The 18,765-nt window shown below is 37.8% G+C and overlaps 1 pseudogene; it reads right to left on the reverse strand.

Moving 5' to 3' along the window:
• Positions 1 to 15,819: 15,819 nt before the first annotated feature.
• On the reverse strand, positions 15,820 to 16,313 carry LOC114289468 (EG45-like domain containing protein pseudogene; annotated as a pseudogene).
• Between the last annotated feature and the right edge of the window lie 2,452 nt (positions 16,314 to 18,765).

Raw genomic sequence — 18,765 nt, forward strand, 5'->3', positions numbered from 1 at the left:
ACCTTACACTGCCGATCGGCAAAGAAAGCCTGCAGAACCTGCAACTCACAGCAACAGAGGGCAAAACAAGGCATGGCAGCACAATTCAAGGCATGTATGCACCAACCATGTCTCTTATCATTGTAATGACTCAAAGGGACATGTGTGTCGGTTCTCGGACCACCAATCACACATTTCCATGCATGATGGCCCAAAGAACCAAGTATGCAACTTCGATTTCAAATGCATGCAAACCAATCAAACAAATTAGGCCCAATTCCTATCACCAATTCAAGGAACAAGGCATGCATGCAAGATGCAATGCAACCTAAGCATACAAGCTAGGAATGCAACATGGCATGGTAATGAACTTATGCAATCATGCAAACATGCATGAGACAATGCAAATGGATGGCAAGATGGTCTTATACATGAATTAGGCAACTCTAATAAGGCCTAAAACAGTGGCCAAAATGCCCAAAAACGAAGGCTAAACATGCATGCACACATACACATGTTAAGGCCCAACACTTAGGCACAAAGCAAGCAACATTCAAACACACTTGAAAGAGACATTCATGGACTAAAAGTATGCAACCTAAGCTCTGAAATCATGCTAAAACAAACCTCAAGGATCACTTAAATGGCATTCAAATGACTCAAAACAAAAGCATGAATAAGCACCAAGACATGGAGCATTGCTACACAAGCTTATGAGGCATTAAAGAGACATGCAAGGCAATCCAACAAGCATGGAAATGGGACTGAAATGGCATGTAGAATGATCCCAAATCACCAAAACAATGCAAAGATGGCATGCTACACATGCACATACTCAAGGCCGACAACCCCAAATACAAAGGAGCTATATAATGCATGCTAAAATCAACCCAAATACTTATGGACAGATCTAAAACATGGCAAAATAAGCACATAATCTTCACAAATGTAAGCCTAAAACATGCTCCAACAAAGGCTAACAACCTAAGGCACATTAAGGCATAAACAAGGCATTACATGGCAACTATGCTAATCATGCATGGAGTTCCAAAACCAACTTAAAATCATGTTATATTATAGGTATATAAGCATGAAAAACAAACCAAACATGCTCAACACACACTCAAGCATTGGCTTCCTTAAGGGGCCAAAATATGTCCTTTTCAAGGACAACAAGGAGAGGGGGTGGCCCTCTCCTTCTTGGGACTTCAAGGCATCATCTTCACCACTAAAATCCCTCAAGATTTCAGTGGTGAAGAGACCCCAACACCAAAATCCCGGAGCTAGCACAAAATGGCTCAAAATGAGGCCTTTTAAGGCCTAAGGGTGGTCAACAACCCTCAAACAACAAAACACTCTTAACAAACAATAAAGAGGGCCTAAAAACAGAACTTTTTTATGTTATACAATAAGCACAAAAACAGCTCTAAGATAGGTATAAAATCAATGCAAAAATGGGAGAAAATGGGACTAGATTCTCACCCTTGAAGCCTTCTTCACAAATGATGCTCCAATGGACTCATTTGGCTCCAAACCAGTCAAGAAACTCAAGAATAAGCCCTTAGAACCCTAGTTTCAAGAGGAAGGTGAAACACTAGGTGTTTGTGTGCAATAGTATGGACTAAAACACCTAGTGAACAAAAGAGAGGGAAAGAGAGATAGAGTGTGTATCTAACTCTAACCCTAGAACTCAAACCCTAACAATGGCTGTTCTTGCTCTCAAAAATATCCTAAGTCTCTAACAAAACCTCTCTTCTTGCCACAAGAGAGAGCCTCTCCCTATATCTCTTGTAAAGCTTACAAGACAAGCTTTACAAGAGGGAGATCCCTCCATACACGTGTATGGAGGAGAGAAAAAGCAAGACAGCTGTCTAAAAATATCTGCAAAAGCAGATGAACAACAATCGGCCGGCCAAAAATGCCATCTTGGCCAAAAAAAGTGCCGACCGGCACAACAAAGTGCTGACCGGCAACAAATAGTGCCGGCCGGCAAACTACATTGCCGGTGGCAGCAAACACCAGCCGGTGGCCTCTAGCCACTGCCGGTGGTGGGTAGGGATGGTCTACAAGCCCTACCCTGCCTCTCAAAGGCAAGATGCAAGTGTTTGGTGCAAAACCAGACACTAAACAGTCGAGTTCGGGGATCCTGAGGCAGGGCGCGCGATCCAAGACCTCCGGGAACTCCAAACGAACACAAACATGGAAGATCACCGTGTGTTCAAACAGTGACGTCCAAGTCTTGAGGACGGTCAAAAATGGGGTGTCTACAATTCCCCATCCCAAAAATACTCCCCCTTTTTTTTCCAGGAGAGACAAAAGAAACAGAATATACAAGCCAAATAAAAAAAATACTATCTAAAAACTGTCCAAGAGTAAACAGAACTATGAGTCTAGTGGAGGCGACGGCGGTATCTGTAACAAAGACAGAATCTGAGTCAACAAGGCGGTCTGCTGATCGAGGCGGCCATCAAGTGTATCGAACCGGGCATCGAGCTAAGCAAGGCGCTGAGTGACAGACTGCTCGAACTACTGCAACTAGCCATGGAATAAACGAGGACGCATCTCAGGTGCACCAGCAGTGGCTGCATCAATCTCAACCTCCTCAGCTAGGGGATCATCACCTGTATCAGAAACCCCATCTCCTGACGGACACCCTCGAACATAAGCTTGACTCTGAGACACGGTCAACTTGGTGATGGGTTTGATGGGAGAGGCAAACTCATCATCCTCAAAGATGGGGACACCAAGAGAAATGAGAAATCGAGTGATGAAACACCCATAAGGAAGACCCAAGGACTTGCGACCCTCAAAAACAGTAATCATTTTGGATACGATCATCTTAGGTAGGTCAATGGGAAGATGGTGATCAATGCAATACAACACATAACCCTGATCTTGGGTAATGTGAGATGAATGAGTAGTAACATGGATGTTAGCACAAACAATGATGTTAAGGAGACGAAAACGATGAAGAAGCTCATTTTGATGAATGAGCGCCTTGGTAATCCAAGTCCGGGGAGTGCCACAAAGTTCAGTGGCCACTCGATCAAAATCAACACCACTGCGGGTAATGAAAGGAAAATGACAATTCCGGACTTCCGGGAGACCAAGAAACTGCCTAAAAGCTTCGTCAGGTGCGAAAAGAGGGAGCTATTTCCTTGCTGATGGAGTGCATATTACAATAAAATTCACGAACCAAACTAAGATTTTGAGACCCAGAGAAAAGCAAGACTTGATCACCCCCAAAATAATTAAACAACGAACGGATGAGAATCGACTCAAAAGCACTAGGATGGATATTCCGTTCTAAGTGAACCTTCCAAGAAGCATAGAAATCCCTAAATAGGTTGGTTTTTTCCTTAGATTCAAATTTTTTAGTATTAAAATTGGATTTACGACGTTTCGAAGGCTCAACCATGACTGACCAAAAAGAAAAAAAACAACCACAAAACCACAACCCACCAAGACACAACATGAGGAACACCCAAAAACCCATTAGAACCCCCAAAAAACCAATATAAGAGCATAGAACAAAACATTAGTCCAACAGGGTTATAAAAACCAAAAAACACAAAATCAAAGGATTATATACAAGATTGTAAGATCAGAGAGATCATAAATTCAGTGTTAGGTCAATTTTCAAAATCAATCAAAAGCATCAAGATGAGAGATACAGGCAATAGAATATGGAAACCAACAACAATGCAATTCACTTAGACCATCATATAGTAGGAATTTAAGCACATGGCAAACCCTAGCACTAATGCATCAAACTACTACCAAACTACTAAACAAAATTAAATAGAGAGATAGTAAACAAAAATGACTAAAAAACATAACCAACAATGAAGAAGAACACTAGAACCCATATACAGAGCAGAGCAGACACAGATAGAGAAAGAACAATGGTAAAAACAAAAAAACAAAAGAGAGAAAGACATAGCAATAGATGATGAAAGATTGATGGATGAGAGACGCCCTAAAAAATGAGTGAAAACCAAGGGATGAAACAGTAATGGGGGCGTAAACACCCTAGGAGAGAGAGAAATCAAAGCAAAAAGGAAAAAAAATGGAATGAAAGGACGCAGTGACATTATTTAAACCACGATAGGTCGCTCGAGCGAAGTCACTTACGCGTATGAGGTCGCTCGAGCCAGAAAGACATGCTCCTAGAATCTGTTCCATCTGCAAAAATACTGGTTGAGAGACATCTCGCTCGAGCGCAAACTCCCTCGCTTGAGCTAAGAACAAAAAACAAAACACTTAAAAAACACCTTTCTGAGCAAAAATAAAATACTCACACTATTAGGTGGAACTTGAAACAAAAAAAGAGTGAGCACAGTAGCATGAATGTGACACTAAGATGAGATAATCTACAAACCACAAAGCCTGCAAACTTGCAGTATTGACAATATGAAGCATAATATCATGAGCACATCAGATAAAAATTGATCAATGAGCATAGGCTACATGAGAATGCACAAGTCAAATACAATCATGAGAGCTCACAAAATAAATGTGTGTGTGTGCAATCCATGAGAGACCACAGAGCTAGAGTTAATCCTCATAGTGATCGGATGGCTGGACCTCCGGTAAGAGTAACTAAACATCACAGAGAAAAGTCAAACCACTAGGAATCAAGGGGTATTTGTTGAGTGAACGCGATGGCTCCGCCTCAATCAACGAGTCCCTTATATATTTATTATTATTATTATTATTATTATTATTTTGATTTTTCTTTCTTGTGGGCACTTACTGGTGTCATGCACGCTCAAGAGTATAGAGACCAAACTAGAGAAGTATGAAATCAGTAAGGATGGGCTGGTTGGTGGCTCTGAGGTAGCCTTTTCCTAATGCCTGGACTTCAATGAACTGATGGAGGAACCGTGAAAGTGAAAAATGATGGTAAATGGATAAGAGACTCAACATCACCCACGATATGCCAGTATAGGTCAATTCCTCTGAAAATGAACAAGAAACCCTATTAGTGGTCCATAGAGAACTTTGATCACTTGTGCGGAAACCCCTGCAATAGTTTAACTCAAGATGTGCACAGAATGAGATCATGAAGTTAGTGAGCATAGGCATTCAGAATGAACTCTGAACAAAGAAGAATGAAATCTTAGCAAGCAGCATGAGAAGTGTTCATATGAATCTAAATGCAGAGATGACAGGAATCAATGACAATGAGATTATAGCATCCAACACCACATAAAGCCGCCCACTTTCACTCACTGAAGCAACAGGTAACACAATAGTGATTGAGCACGACACCTAAGGTCTTTCTAAGGAACTCAAACCTAAGAAGATGAATGGGGTTTTGTAAAAATATCAGCTCTTTGATGCTCAGTGGGAACATATTCAAGAACAATAAGGCCTTCTTCCACTAACTCTAGAATAAAATGATGACGAATGTCAATTTGTTTGGTACGAGAGTATTGGATAGGATTTTTAGAAATGTTAATGGCACTTGTGTTATCACAGAAAAGGGTGAAAGTGTTCTGGTCTATTCCATAATCATGAAGCATTTGTTTCATTCATAACATTTATGCACAACAACTCCCTACAGCAATGCACTCAGCCTCAGCGGTTGAAAGAGAGATGGCATTTTGCTTTTTGCTATGCCAGGCAACCAGATTATTCCCAAGGTAAAAACGCCCTCCCCCCTCCCCCCCAGATATGCTCTTATGATCATCAGCACACCTTGCCTAGTCGGCATCAGAAAAACCAGTGATTTCAGCTGTAATGTCGGTCGTGAACCAGATCCCATAACCCAATGTCCCATTAACATACTTAATGATGCGCTTGACTACCAAAAGATGAGACTCTTTAAGACAGGCTGGGCAACAGGCACAAACACCTACACTAAAAGCAATGTCAAGTCGATTGGCTGTGAGGTATAGAAGACTCCCTGTCATACTCCTATAAAGGGTAGGATCAATATCAGTACTGGAGGAATCTTTGGAAAGGTGAAGACTAGTGCTCATGGAGGTGCGTACATGTTTGGCTGACTCAAAATCGAACTTTGACACAAGGTTTTTGGCGTACTTAGTTTGAAAAACAAACATACCTAAAAGAGACTGTTTAATTTGAAGACCTAAGAAATAAGACAACTCCCCCATCATGCTCATCTCAAACTCATGTAACAAGATGATTAGCAGTGGATCCAAACACAATATCATCAACATAAATTTGAGCAACAAGTATATGAGACTTAGTATGTTTCACAAATAAATTCTTGTCCACACTACCCCTTTGAAAATCATTATCAAGAAGAAAGGTAGTAAGTCTATCATACCAAGCTCGAGGGGCTTGTTTCAACCCATACAAGGCCTTGTCTAACTTATAGATATGGTTTGGACATTTAGGGTCCTCAAACCCTTTTCGTTGCTCAACATAAGCCTCTTCTTTCAAGAACCCATTTAGAAAGGCACTTTTCACATCCATTTGAAACAATTTGAACCCAAGAAAGCATGTAACACCAAGTAAAATATGAATAGATTCGAGACATGCAACTGGAGCAAACGTCTCATCATAGTCAACACCCTCTACTTGTGTATAGCATTGAGCAACCAACTTAGCTTTATTTTTAACTACAGTACCATTCTCATCAGATTTATTCTTAAAGATCCACTCGGTACCTATCACATTCATGTCACTAGGTCTAGGAACAAGAGTCCAAACATTATTACATTCAAATTGACCTAATTCTTTATGCATAGCATTCACCCAACTATCATCTAGTAAGGCCTCTTTTATATTCTTAGGTTCAATTAATGAAACATAACACATATAAGATACCTCCTTACAAATTTGTCATCGGGTTTTCATTCGATCAGAGACACTTCCAATCACCCGTTGAGTCGGATGATTTAGTTCACCCTTGATGATGGTTTGAACTCTAGACTTGTGGGGACAGAGGCATCAGGAGTGGTGTCTCTTTGTGCACTCTTTGGACTCTGACTTACCTGAGAAGTTGGTGTTGTCTCACCTTCTTGTGATTGAACCTCAGCTTCTCTTTGACTTTGTGGTTCAGTATCCAGGATTGTAGACTCACCATTTTCTTTCTCATTTATCGTTGAAATATGAGAACCTGTGTCATCTATAACCATATTGACTGATTCCATTAAAGATAAAGTTCGTAGAATATAGACACGAAAAGCTCTACTAGTGGTTGAATACCCTAGAAAAATACCTTTATCACTTCGAGAGTTAAATTTTCCCAAAGGATCTATATATTTGAAAATGTAACATTTACTCCCAAAAGTTTTGAAGTATTTTACATTAGGTTTCAATCCCTTCCACAATTCATATGGAGTTTGTAAAGTGTCAGGCCTTAAATACACACGATTTATGACATAAATAGCAGTGTTTAAGGCTTCAGCCCAAAACTTTGGAGGAACTTTCTTACTAAGGAGCATGACCCTAGCCATCTCTTGAATAACTCTGTTCTTCCTCTCAACAACTCTATTTTGTTGTGGAGTAATCGGTGCAGAAAATTCATGCTTAATTCCATGCATATCATAAAAATCTGAGAACAAACTATTGTCAAACTCACGCCTATGATCAGTTTGGATTCTTATGATACACCCAACAGAAACACCCTGTTCATTTTAGATTTTAAGGACTAAGGCCTGGAAAGCATCAAACGTATCAGATCTTTCTCTTAAAAAAATTACCCATGAAAAATTAGTAGAATCATCAACAGTTAAAAAAATGTATCTTTTACCACCAATGCTTTTAGTGCGAGTGGGTCCCATACGATCCATATGAACCAATTCAAGAGGACGTTTGATTATAAAGCTATTCACCTTTTTATGAGGGGCACGAGTTTGCATCCCAAGTTGACATGGTCCACACACATGGTTCAAATTATTACCCAGTTTAGGTACTCCTCTCACAAGCTCTTTGTTGGCTATCTTAGTTAGGTCTTTAAAATTCATGTGACCTAATCTTCGATGTAACAAATCAATATTACTTATGATGGCTAAGTGGCAAGTGAGATCATTAGTGGTAACAATCTCATAGCAGTTATCAGATGTGCGAACCCCATGCATGATAGTATTTCCCTTTTTATCTAAAATTTCACATTTATTTTTTGAAAATAATACTTCATGGTGGGAATCACACATTTGACTGATGCTCAAAAGATTTGCTTTAAGGCCATCAACAAGTAATGTATTTTCAAGCTTAGGAAGACCAGCCACACTTATAGAGCCCTTACCAATGACTCTAGAAGTGCCACCATCTCCAAAGGTAACGATTCCTCATTCATATTTTTCAAGAGAGGTGAAGTAGGATTTGTCACCTGACATGTGACGAGAGCACTCACTATCAAGGCACCACATGTGTGAGTAACGTGCTTTTAGAGTAGTGTGAATAACTAAACAAGTCAAGTCACCTTTTCTCACCCATATCTTTTTCGTCTTAACAAAGTCAGGACTGGCAGTCTTGGTAAATGTCTTAGCATTGTGAACTCCCTCATAAAACTTGGTGTTCCACCTAGACATGTAAGGTTGTCTCCTAACCCAAAAAGTAATAGAATTTCTACCCTTTTGAGACACCTTACCAAACAACTCAAAGCAATAAGGATGAATATGGCCATACCTGCCACAATGATGACAAACAAAAACAGGTTTTACCTCTCTTTTGTTGATCTTACCTCCGTTAGGTAGATGAAGAGAGAGATCACCCTGTTGCACCTTCATCTTTCCCTTTGTTTGAGTCTTCAGGTCATGTGATGCAGAGGCCTGTCCCTTGTGAATTGTCGTATTACCATAGCCTAGATCACTTTTGTCACAACCCATTTGTTGTGACCCGAGGATGTCTTCTACTGTCTTGGAGCCTTTGTTCCACATGGTAATTGTGGCTCTAGCATCTCTGACTTCATCATCTTTTTGACCAACCATCTCTTCTAATGTAACTTGTGACATCTCTAGGTTTTCAATCTTCTCTTCATATGTGGCATATATTTTCAGAGGTTCATTCCTTTTTTTCCCCACATAGGTCTTGCCTGTCATTAGAGATCTTGATGACATTCTGCTTTGGTATTGCAATTTCTCCTTTTAGCTTGACATTCTCGCTTTCACATGCTTTGAGCTTGAGAGTGAGTTTGTCATTGATTTTGGACAAATTCAGAGATTCATCATAAAGCTTTTCGTAAGCTTGTTGTGAATCATCACCTTCAATCTCATCATTGTGTTCTGATGTTCATCATCTTCTTTTTGCTCCTCTTTCTCCTAGACCTCATCTAGTCAAGCAAGTAAGGCAGGAAAAGTGATAGATAGTGGTGAAGATGACTCTTCTCTTTCATGAAATTGACTCAGAAAGTACCATGCATCTTTGGCCATTGTGCAGTAAGCAACCCATTGTTGTTCTTTATCAGAAATTATTTCGCAAATGGTAGTCAGAACTCTTTGATTGCTCAGATTGTCAGTGCTTTCAACATCCTCTTCAATGGCTTGCCAGCATTCAGGGTCGTAAGCTCTCAAAAATGCCCTCATCCCGATCTTCTAGTATAAGTAATTACTCCTATCAAAAGTAGGAGCACAGTGTAGATTCTGATCACAAGCAAATTCCACTGGCTTTAGAGGAGGTTGATTGATAGTAGACCAGAATGTCATGTAAGTACTATCTCCGTCTTCACCGGATTCGGTTTCATCAGGTTCTTGCTCTGACCCGCTTTTATCATCCTAAGTCACTGTATAGACTTTCTTTCGATTCTTTTTCGAAGGACATTCAAGAGTAATATGTCCAAACCCTTGACATTCGTAACACTTGACCCCTTGCCCCTTCACAATCTTCTTTTCAGTTTTTGGAGCAATTTTTGTTGGAAAAGTTTTGGGTTTTTCATTACTCTTATCTTTTGAAATAGGGTCCTTGAAATTAAGCTTCTTTTTCTTTAAATTTTTTTTGAACTGTATAGTAAGCATAGCCGTCATCTCGGACTCTAGATCAAACTCAATCTTAGGAGTTTTTGCAGTCTCATGAGCGCTAGTGAAAGCCACACTATCTTTTCATTTTTTTTAGAAATCTGGTGGACTTCATAAGTCTGCTAGTTTCCAACCAACTGATCAAGCTTCAGGGTATCAACATCCTGAGCCTCCTCAATAGCTATCACTTTTGATTGGAACCTCTCGGGTAAAGACCTCAAAATTTTTCCAACAATCTTAGCTTCAGAGATTTTTTTTTACCAATTGTGAAACAGGAATTCACGATGTCACTAAGCTTAGCATAAAAATCATCAAATGTCTCATCATCATGCATAAAAAGAGTTTCAAAAGCTGAGGTGAGACATTGAAGTTTTGACCTTTTAACAGAAGTAGTACCCTCATGAATTGTTTCAAGAATGTCCCAAGAATCTTTTGCTACCTCACACGTGCAAATACGGCAAAACTCTTCAGGTGTGACGGAGCAAAAGAAGGAATTGAGAGCCTTATTGTTCCCACTCGATTTTTGATAGTTGAATGCGTCCCATTTATCAAGGGATTTGGGAATATCAGCACCATCAATGATGACAACAGGTTCACTCCACCCATAGATCACACAGTGCCAAACTTTCTCATCGATAGATTTTAAAAACGCTCTTATACGAGCTTTCCAATAAGAATAGTTTGTACCATCAAGTAACGGAGGTCTATAGGTCGATTTACCTTCACGAATTGAATCCATATCACCAATCACACAAAATCACACTCCTGCAGTTTTGATAAAAACAAAGAGTGACTCGCTCTGATACCAATTGAAAAATCTAAGTGATTCGTGATTAGATCAAGATTTAATTGTACCAGTTCCCAAACAATTAAAACTAACAATCTAAATCATCAAGCATGTACGAACGTGATTTAGATTGTTGTTTCAAAAAATAATAAATCGACAGAAATGACTTTCATGTGGAAAAACCACAATTGGAGCACCTCCAATTGTGATAAAAAAAAACCATGGGCAAAATGCCACAAATCAATCCATTACTGAAGAAAGAAAGATTACAAAGATACCAAAGAAATTACCCAACCGCTGCCAATTTGTCTTCAAATCTTCTGTAAATCTTTCACCACAACCTTCGTCTCGGAATTGATCAAATTGATGTTGAATCCACAACATCCATTGTCGAATCAATGACTGCACACAACATCAAACTCTTTTGACTCCTCTACACTTGATTCTTCGGATTCCACCGAAGAACACTTTTAAATATGAACAATCAAACTCCTTGATGCGTGCTTATCAAAACATGAGTTTAATACTCAATCAAAACATCAAGGAAAACTAGCAAATAGCCCCAAAAGAAAACCCTAAAACCTTTAAAGAAGATCTAAAAAACGTAACCCTAAAACTGACTTAAACAAGTATTTATAGAAAATAGAGAATGCGAAGGTCGCTCGAGCGAAGACTCTCTCGCTTAAGCGAGGAACGAAATACGCAGGTTTTCCTTAAGGGCTTCGCTTGAGCCAAGCTTCTTTTGCTCAAGCGCACAATCCTCCTTCCCAGAACTTTTGCAGACAAAGGCAACTTCTAGGAGCAGAACATCTTCACTCGAGCCAGGACTCCTTCGCTCGAGAGAGCAAGGAAAAACAACTAGGAAATTTACAACTCGATTTGTGGGATTGACAAGACTAAGGGACCTAACAGTTTTCTCAATTAGAGTTTTACCAATATCACCATATTGCCACCATCACCACCACCACCACCGTTTTTTTCGCCACCACATCCACTTCCACCGCTATGACACTACCACCACCACATTCACCCCATCTTTACCACCACCACATTCACCCCATCTTTACCACCACCACCACCACTACCGCTGCTGCTGCAGCCACCAAGGTTGTTAAAATCGGAATCCTACGTTACATCATTGGAGGTGTTTATGAGATCGGATCGAGAATGTAGGATCTTACCAAAAAAGACAAATTACATAATAATTTAATTTAAATAAATATTTGTTAAAAAATGTACACAAAATAAACTTATATTTTATTAAAAAGATGTGAAGATATTGTGAAAAATATAATATTTCATGTAAAATGTAAATATAATATATACAATAGAAAACTCGGTAGTAAAAGTTTTGTATTTCATCAAAAGAGAAGGTGAAAAAGAAGAATTCCATAATATAATACTTTGCAATCTACAATATTGCATAAAAAGTGAAATATATATATATATATATATATTTAACAAAGTTGCATATGAAAATAAATTAGGAATTCAAAAGAGCGGCTTAACCAAATGATAAGGTTTATCGTTAGCATCTCTAGTAGAACAAGTTGAGTCACGAAAATAGTCTTTCTAAAAATTGGGATAAAGTTACAATCATCTTTTCTTCCTCGGATCCCACTAAAGATAACTTTGTTTTTTCGACTATTTAGTTTTCTTAAATTGCTGTAATATACAAATGTTTGTTTCATAATTTATTTTTCTTAGCCTATTTGATTCAATACTTTTTTTTTTTAATTCATTTGGACCCCATAAATTGATATTTACACAATAAATATAAAATTCACAATAAAATAGGTCATACAATACAAAACAAAACTTACAAATTGGATCGGATAGCAATGGATTCAGAATGGGATTCCATAATCCTATAAGATCCAATTACCAGGGTCAAAAGATCCTATTTGTAAGAGATTTTTTGCACGATTCGGATAGATTGTGTCACGGCCCAAACCTATCCCTATAGGTTTAGCGTCGTAACCGGTCAGTAATTCTTGGATTACCAAAAGTCTCTGAACAAATTATCATCTAATAAGGGCCTGCGGAAGCAAATATAAAAACATATATAGTCCATAGAGCTGTGCAGACATACATGGAACATAAATTTCAAAACTGAAACATAAACATACATAAGTGATGTCAAATTTCATTAAGTCTTGCATTACAATACAGGTAGTATCATCAGGGACTTAGCCCAACGTACAGATGAACAAAAACAAAATAATAAAACATTCTGGGCATGGTTCACAAAACTTGACTTTTCAAATGGGAAGCTCCCCGGGAGGCACAGTGGCTGGCTGACTCAAAACTCTCCAGGCAGCAGCTTAAGCCTAGTCACGCGCATGCTTAGCTACATACATAATATAAATAGTAAGCGAAAGCCCAGTAAATAATAACAGAGTAAAGGGTTAAATGAATGATGTCCCATATCAGATTCAAAAAGCAGAAACAGATTCATATTCAGAGTTCAAAAACATGTACTTGTTCAGTTTCACAGAGGATCATACATGGTACATCCATGAATGCTAACATATCATGTATAAAGCATTAAAGATCATACTTGACCAGTTCTATAAAGGAACCTCCAGTACTGGGAACTTGAAACATACTTGAGCCACGGTATTGTTACCTCCGGGCGAGAGCCATGAGACTACGGTATTATTACCTCCGGGTAACGGCCTTGTGCTCATAGACCATGGTGTTTTTACCCCCAGGCTAGGGCCTTGTGCTAAGGATGCCATGAATACTTTTCAATATATGGACAATCATTCATTGATTTAGAACATAACATGTCAGAAAATAGAGCATTTCTTGTCATATCATATCACATAAGAAATTACTTAAATGTAAATATAGTTTTACAAAATTATTACTCACAGATGGCTCCCAGGCAGACAAATTAGATAACTCGTGGCGTGTGACCTACACAAACACAGAATGAATAAGTACTGAATTACACACCCGAAATCATTAACATAGTTTTTTCTTGTCTTGGTGTGTTTCTACTTCTTATCCTCATTATTATGTCTTAACCATGACCTAGGAATGCCTAGGTTGTAATGTGGATGCCAAAATGAACTTTGAAACAATTAACAAAATTTGCTGAAAACAATGCCTTCGCTCGAGCGCAACTTTCTTCACTCAAGCGAAGGCTAAAAAATGTGAGTGGTTGCTCGAGCGCAACTTCGGTCAATCGAGCGGTCTGTAAACTCTACAAAAGTACTGGCCGTTTGATTTTTTCGCTCGACGATCGCTCGAACGTGAGACTGAGGTCTTCGCTCGAGTGCAACTCTTGTCGCTCGAGTGATCTACAAAAATTTTAAACTTCTAGGAGCATGCATTTTATGCTCGATCCAACTTTTAGTTTCTCAAGTGAGAGTGCAAAATACAAAGTGGTCACTCGAGCACAAGTTCTGTTGCTCGAGTGGAGAGACAGAATCTGGAATTTCCAAATTACTCTTCCAAGTTCAACCCTAAATTCAAAGCTGCGAATTATGGTCTTTTGGGCCAAAAACTTGAGGAAACATTTTTAAACTAATAAAACATGGTGAATTAAAAAATCATTTCACAAAATTAAGCCAAAAAGCTTTGTCAATTGTTCAAAACTCAAACTTGAAATTGTGAAATCATATCATTACATATCATGCATGTAAAGATGCAAGCTCAAAGATTTCAAAACATGATCAAATGAGGTGTTTAACTCAAAAACATGTTGAATTCTTAGAACAAGGCCAAAATAGGACATGGAAGAGGAAATTCTTTGAATTCAATTTCAAAATCATGAGAATTATGCATGCATGCATGATGCACTCTTAAAACCATTTATCTACGCTTGGTTCTTGCATTACACAACTTAGTTCTCCAGAATTCATGTTCTAAATACCAAGATTATACAATCTAAGTGTTAAATCCTTACCTCAACTTCTCAATCAAGCTCAAAAGGGTGAATTCACTTAGATTCCAAACCAAATCCTTGAATTCCAAGCTAATCCTTCCAAATTCTAGCAATTTCCTTGTTTAATCTCAATTCTCTCCTCCGCTCTCTCTCCTCATGTTTATGTCATCAAGGATGAAGATATGAGTGTGTAAAATGTAACGAAGGGTTCACTTGTGCCTTCTATAGGCTTGAATTAATTAAGTTTAATTAAACATGGTTAGGCATAGCTAATTCCATCTATTTTATTCTAATTAATTCATTCTGAATCAAATTTCAATTAAACCTACCTTAAAATTTTAAAAATCCCAAATAACACATAAATTGGGTCAATTTCATGTTCGGATGATGATAAGGCCTTCAATTCACAGAACAAAATAGAAACATGAACATATATTCTTACGATAGACAGATATGAATACAAATAATGCAACACACATGCAATTAATTCAGAATTTCATCTTATTTACTTATTAGACATCTTTAATCATGATTTAGCAGTTGTATGGGTCGGGGTTGTTACAGATTGTCCCCAAATGGATTGTAAGATCCAGATTGAGATTCTAATAACCATGGCCGCCATCGCCGCCACCCCAACACCTCCATTACTACCACCACTAATGTAACTATTAGTTATTAGTTTCAAAACGTAACTAAATATAAAAATATTTTTCATCGAAATAAATAGAGGAACAGTGAAAATTAAGATTATGTATAACATTCAGCGTGTTTGGTTTGCGTTTTTTGAATTAAGTTTTTGAAAATTGAGTTTTTTTTTCGTATTTTTTTTTTTGTTTTCAGTGTATATTTTTAAAGTTTTAAGCATTTTTTTTTAGTTTTTTAGATGTATCTTAGATGTGTCTAAAAAGTAAAATATTTATGAAAAAATATTTCAAAAAATTAATAAATACGAAAAATGTACTGAATTTTGGTTTTTTTTTTTTTTTTTTGTATTTTTGGTATTCAGTGAATTTTTCAAAAAAAAATCACAAAAATTATACTTTTTAGGTGTATTTATGTTTGGTGTGTTTAAAAATTAAAAAAATTGCTTAAAATATTTTTAAAAACTCAATAAAACAAAAAAAATACAAAAAATAAGAAAATAAAATTTTCTAAAAAGTGTTTTTAAAAAATTCAACCCAAACAAAGTGATTAGTATGTATATCGTGAATGCGAGTCAGTCTAGCTTACTGGGAATATTCGATATTCACTTTGCCCGCGTTGTGGTCAACAATTATGGCGAAAGCATCTTGAGAAAGATCGATGGTTCCACGGCAGCCAGGTGGACAGTAATCGACAATGGTTACTACTACACTCTTACCGGTGCAAAGACGTGGCACACCTTGATTTGTCGAACCCGTACATGTCACTTTGTAGTTTCTTCCACACGCCGCCTTCCCTCCTATGGCATCACTTGCCACGGCTATCATCACTCCTTTGTCTTGGTACCCATAACATGCGGATGCTGAAAAAATAAAAATAAAAATAGAGAGAATATGTTAAAATTGTGTGTAAGCCCTCATTTGACAATTGGTTTTCTTAAGAGTGATACTATTAGCACGCCATGAATTATTTTGGACTCTCATTTCTTTGGACCCCCCATTTATAAATTTTGAAAACCTTAAAAATTTCTTTTCTCTCCCTAAATAATACCAAAATCATCCTTAAACATTCTACCCATTAAATGCACAACCCCCACAACTCCACATCCAAAAAAAAACCTCCCTTTCAAAAAACCCTAACAAAACCTACTAAAAATAAAAAGAGTCTCATCCTTTTCAAAACCCACGAAGAAGAAGAAGAAGAAGAATACTATCTATGTTCATATAAGCTACAACATAGTAAAGGCTTTTGACTAACTACTACAAATAAAGAGAGAGACATCTGTATTTTTTGTTTTTAATCTCATTTGGGCCATCTGATATGCTAACTTGTTGATCAATTGCTCTTGTTTAACATGGTATAGCATTTTGATGTGCTCTCGTTTCTACCATAACATGTCCTCCATTTCTTCTCTCTATCTTTGTCTTGGGACTGTGGCGGTGTGGGTAGCTGTGTGTGTGGTGAGAATTGTGGGAGAACCATAATGTAGCAACCCCGATTTCAGCCCTTCTTTCATGTGTTTGCCACTTCAACTGGACAGGCCGGGGATCGAGCTGCCCAGTCAGCTGGTGGGGGTCGAGGGGGCAGTGCCCCTTAGCGGGTCCGAGGGCAGCGCCCTTGAAGCAAAAATGCAAAAATGCATTCGAAGTTGCTTGTCTGCTCGACCGGCCGTTTATGCGCTCGAGTGGAGAATGTTTGGTTCCAAAAATTTGACCTATCAACAAAAGTACTGGGAAGGTGTATTCGACGCTCCAACGGGGCTTTCCATGCTCGAGCGGACCATGTTATATTAGTTCGTGAATCTGATATTTCAGATCACATTTGTATATCTCTCTCTCTAAAAACATTTCCTCTCCCTTCTCTCTACATTTCCCTATGCCAAATTGGATCAAAACCTTGATTTCTCAAGATCCATTAGAGTTCTGCCATAGGTTCTTCATCAAAGTTGGTTAACTTCTTGAGGGCTTCATTGTGTGCGGTGGAGATCGAGTTTCGACACCGTTGATTTTGGGGGTTTCATCGCATTTCTTCTTCAAAACTTGAGATAGGGATTTTCTTAGAGTTATATATATATTTTTGCAAGATCTAGATAATTTTCGAAATCGTCCTTTGATAGCTTTGAAAATTGATTGTTAATTCAAGAAGTTGAGCAATTTTGAAAGTGGGTTTGTCTCTTGTTCTTTTAAGATGATCTTATAGGTTTTGATCTTTGTTGATTGAAGAAAAGATGATTTTGGAAAGTTTTCTTTCAAAAGATTTGAGTTATATAGTTTTGGTGAGAAAACCTAGAATTTGGGGATTTTTTTTAAAGAGACTGAAAATCCATTAATGATATTGTTATATTTATTTTGTGTGTCAAAATAAATGGATGTTTCGAAAATTTCTTATTTATATTTATATGAATGATGAATTTCAGGGAATATGTGAATTGTTGTTCATTTTGGAAATTATTGTTTAAAACGTTGAAATAGTCTTGAAATGACTAATTGTTGAGGATACTTGAGAAGAGGGAATTATGTTATTCCTTAGATGATGAATTGGAATAAAAGTATTTATATTCTTCTTGTGTTATTGGCATATCAATTCATTTGATTACATTAAACTTTGAAAGTTGTTTTGAAAACTTGCGTTGAGAAAAGAATGTTGAGAAACAAGTTTTCATGAATTGGTTTTGGGGTAAATACGATGGTAAGTCTTGACAGGTGGTGTAGATGAAATTGAATAGGTGTCGAGCCGTCCAGTTAATACTGATAAAAATAACAGATTATAGGTGTCGAGTCTTCCAGTTAATGCTGGTAAAATTGACAAATTGGTAGTACTTGTATAGTCTACTTGCAAACACCAACCTAGGGATTACCAGAGTCGTATTCACCGCTCTTGAAATGAATTGTTAAGTTTTGAAGAATTGAAATTGCATGACATCATTGAGCATGATGGTTTTCAAACACGAAGATGTAATTTTCTTTCAAAAGGGCATAGCATGGCATGTGCATTTCATCTCTTGAGAGTTGTATAAAATGTATATACTTTGTTAAAGATTTCCTATTTGGCTTTTTGCTCACCCTACGGGTTTTTTGTGCAGGAAAAGATGTGGTGATACCGCCTAACTAGAGGTGAGGAAATGTGTGTTGAGAGTACGAGACTCTCATTTTCCTGTGACTCTATGTGTAAGCCAAGGGTTGTATGTGTGTGGGTTTGAATAACTGTTTTGTGTAAGCCAAGGGTTGTATGTGTGTGGGTTTGAATAACTGTTTTGTGTAACCAGGCTCAAGCCTTGGAAACTTGTAAACCCCTTGGGATTATTTATTTACTTGTTGTTGGATTAATATATTGTTGCATGAAGAACTATTGTGTCATGTAATGTAAGTTTGGAGATTTATATTTAGTTTTCCTTGAATGAGCCATGATTGTTGTATTATCATTTGGGCTAGAAATTTGGAGCGTTACAACTTGGTATCCGAGCTACCAAGTTTGAATACTTGGAGCTCGTGGGAGGTGGTTGTTTAACCACAATGGGTTCATTTAGCATG

Source organism: Camellia sinensis, chromosome 5 (genome assembly GCF_055761805.1).
Source record: "Camellia sinensis isolate YWXY chromosome 5, ASM5576180v1, whole genome shotgun sequence".
NCBI lineage: Eukaryota > Viridiplantae > Streptophyta > Magnoliopsida > Ericales > Theaceae > Camellia > Camellia sinensis.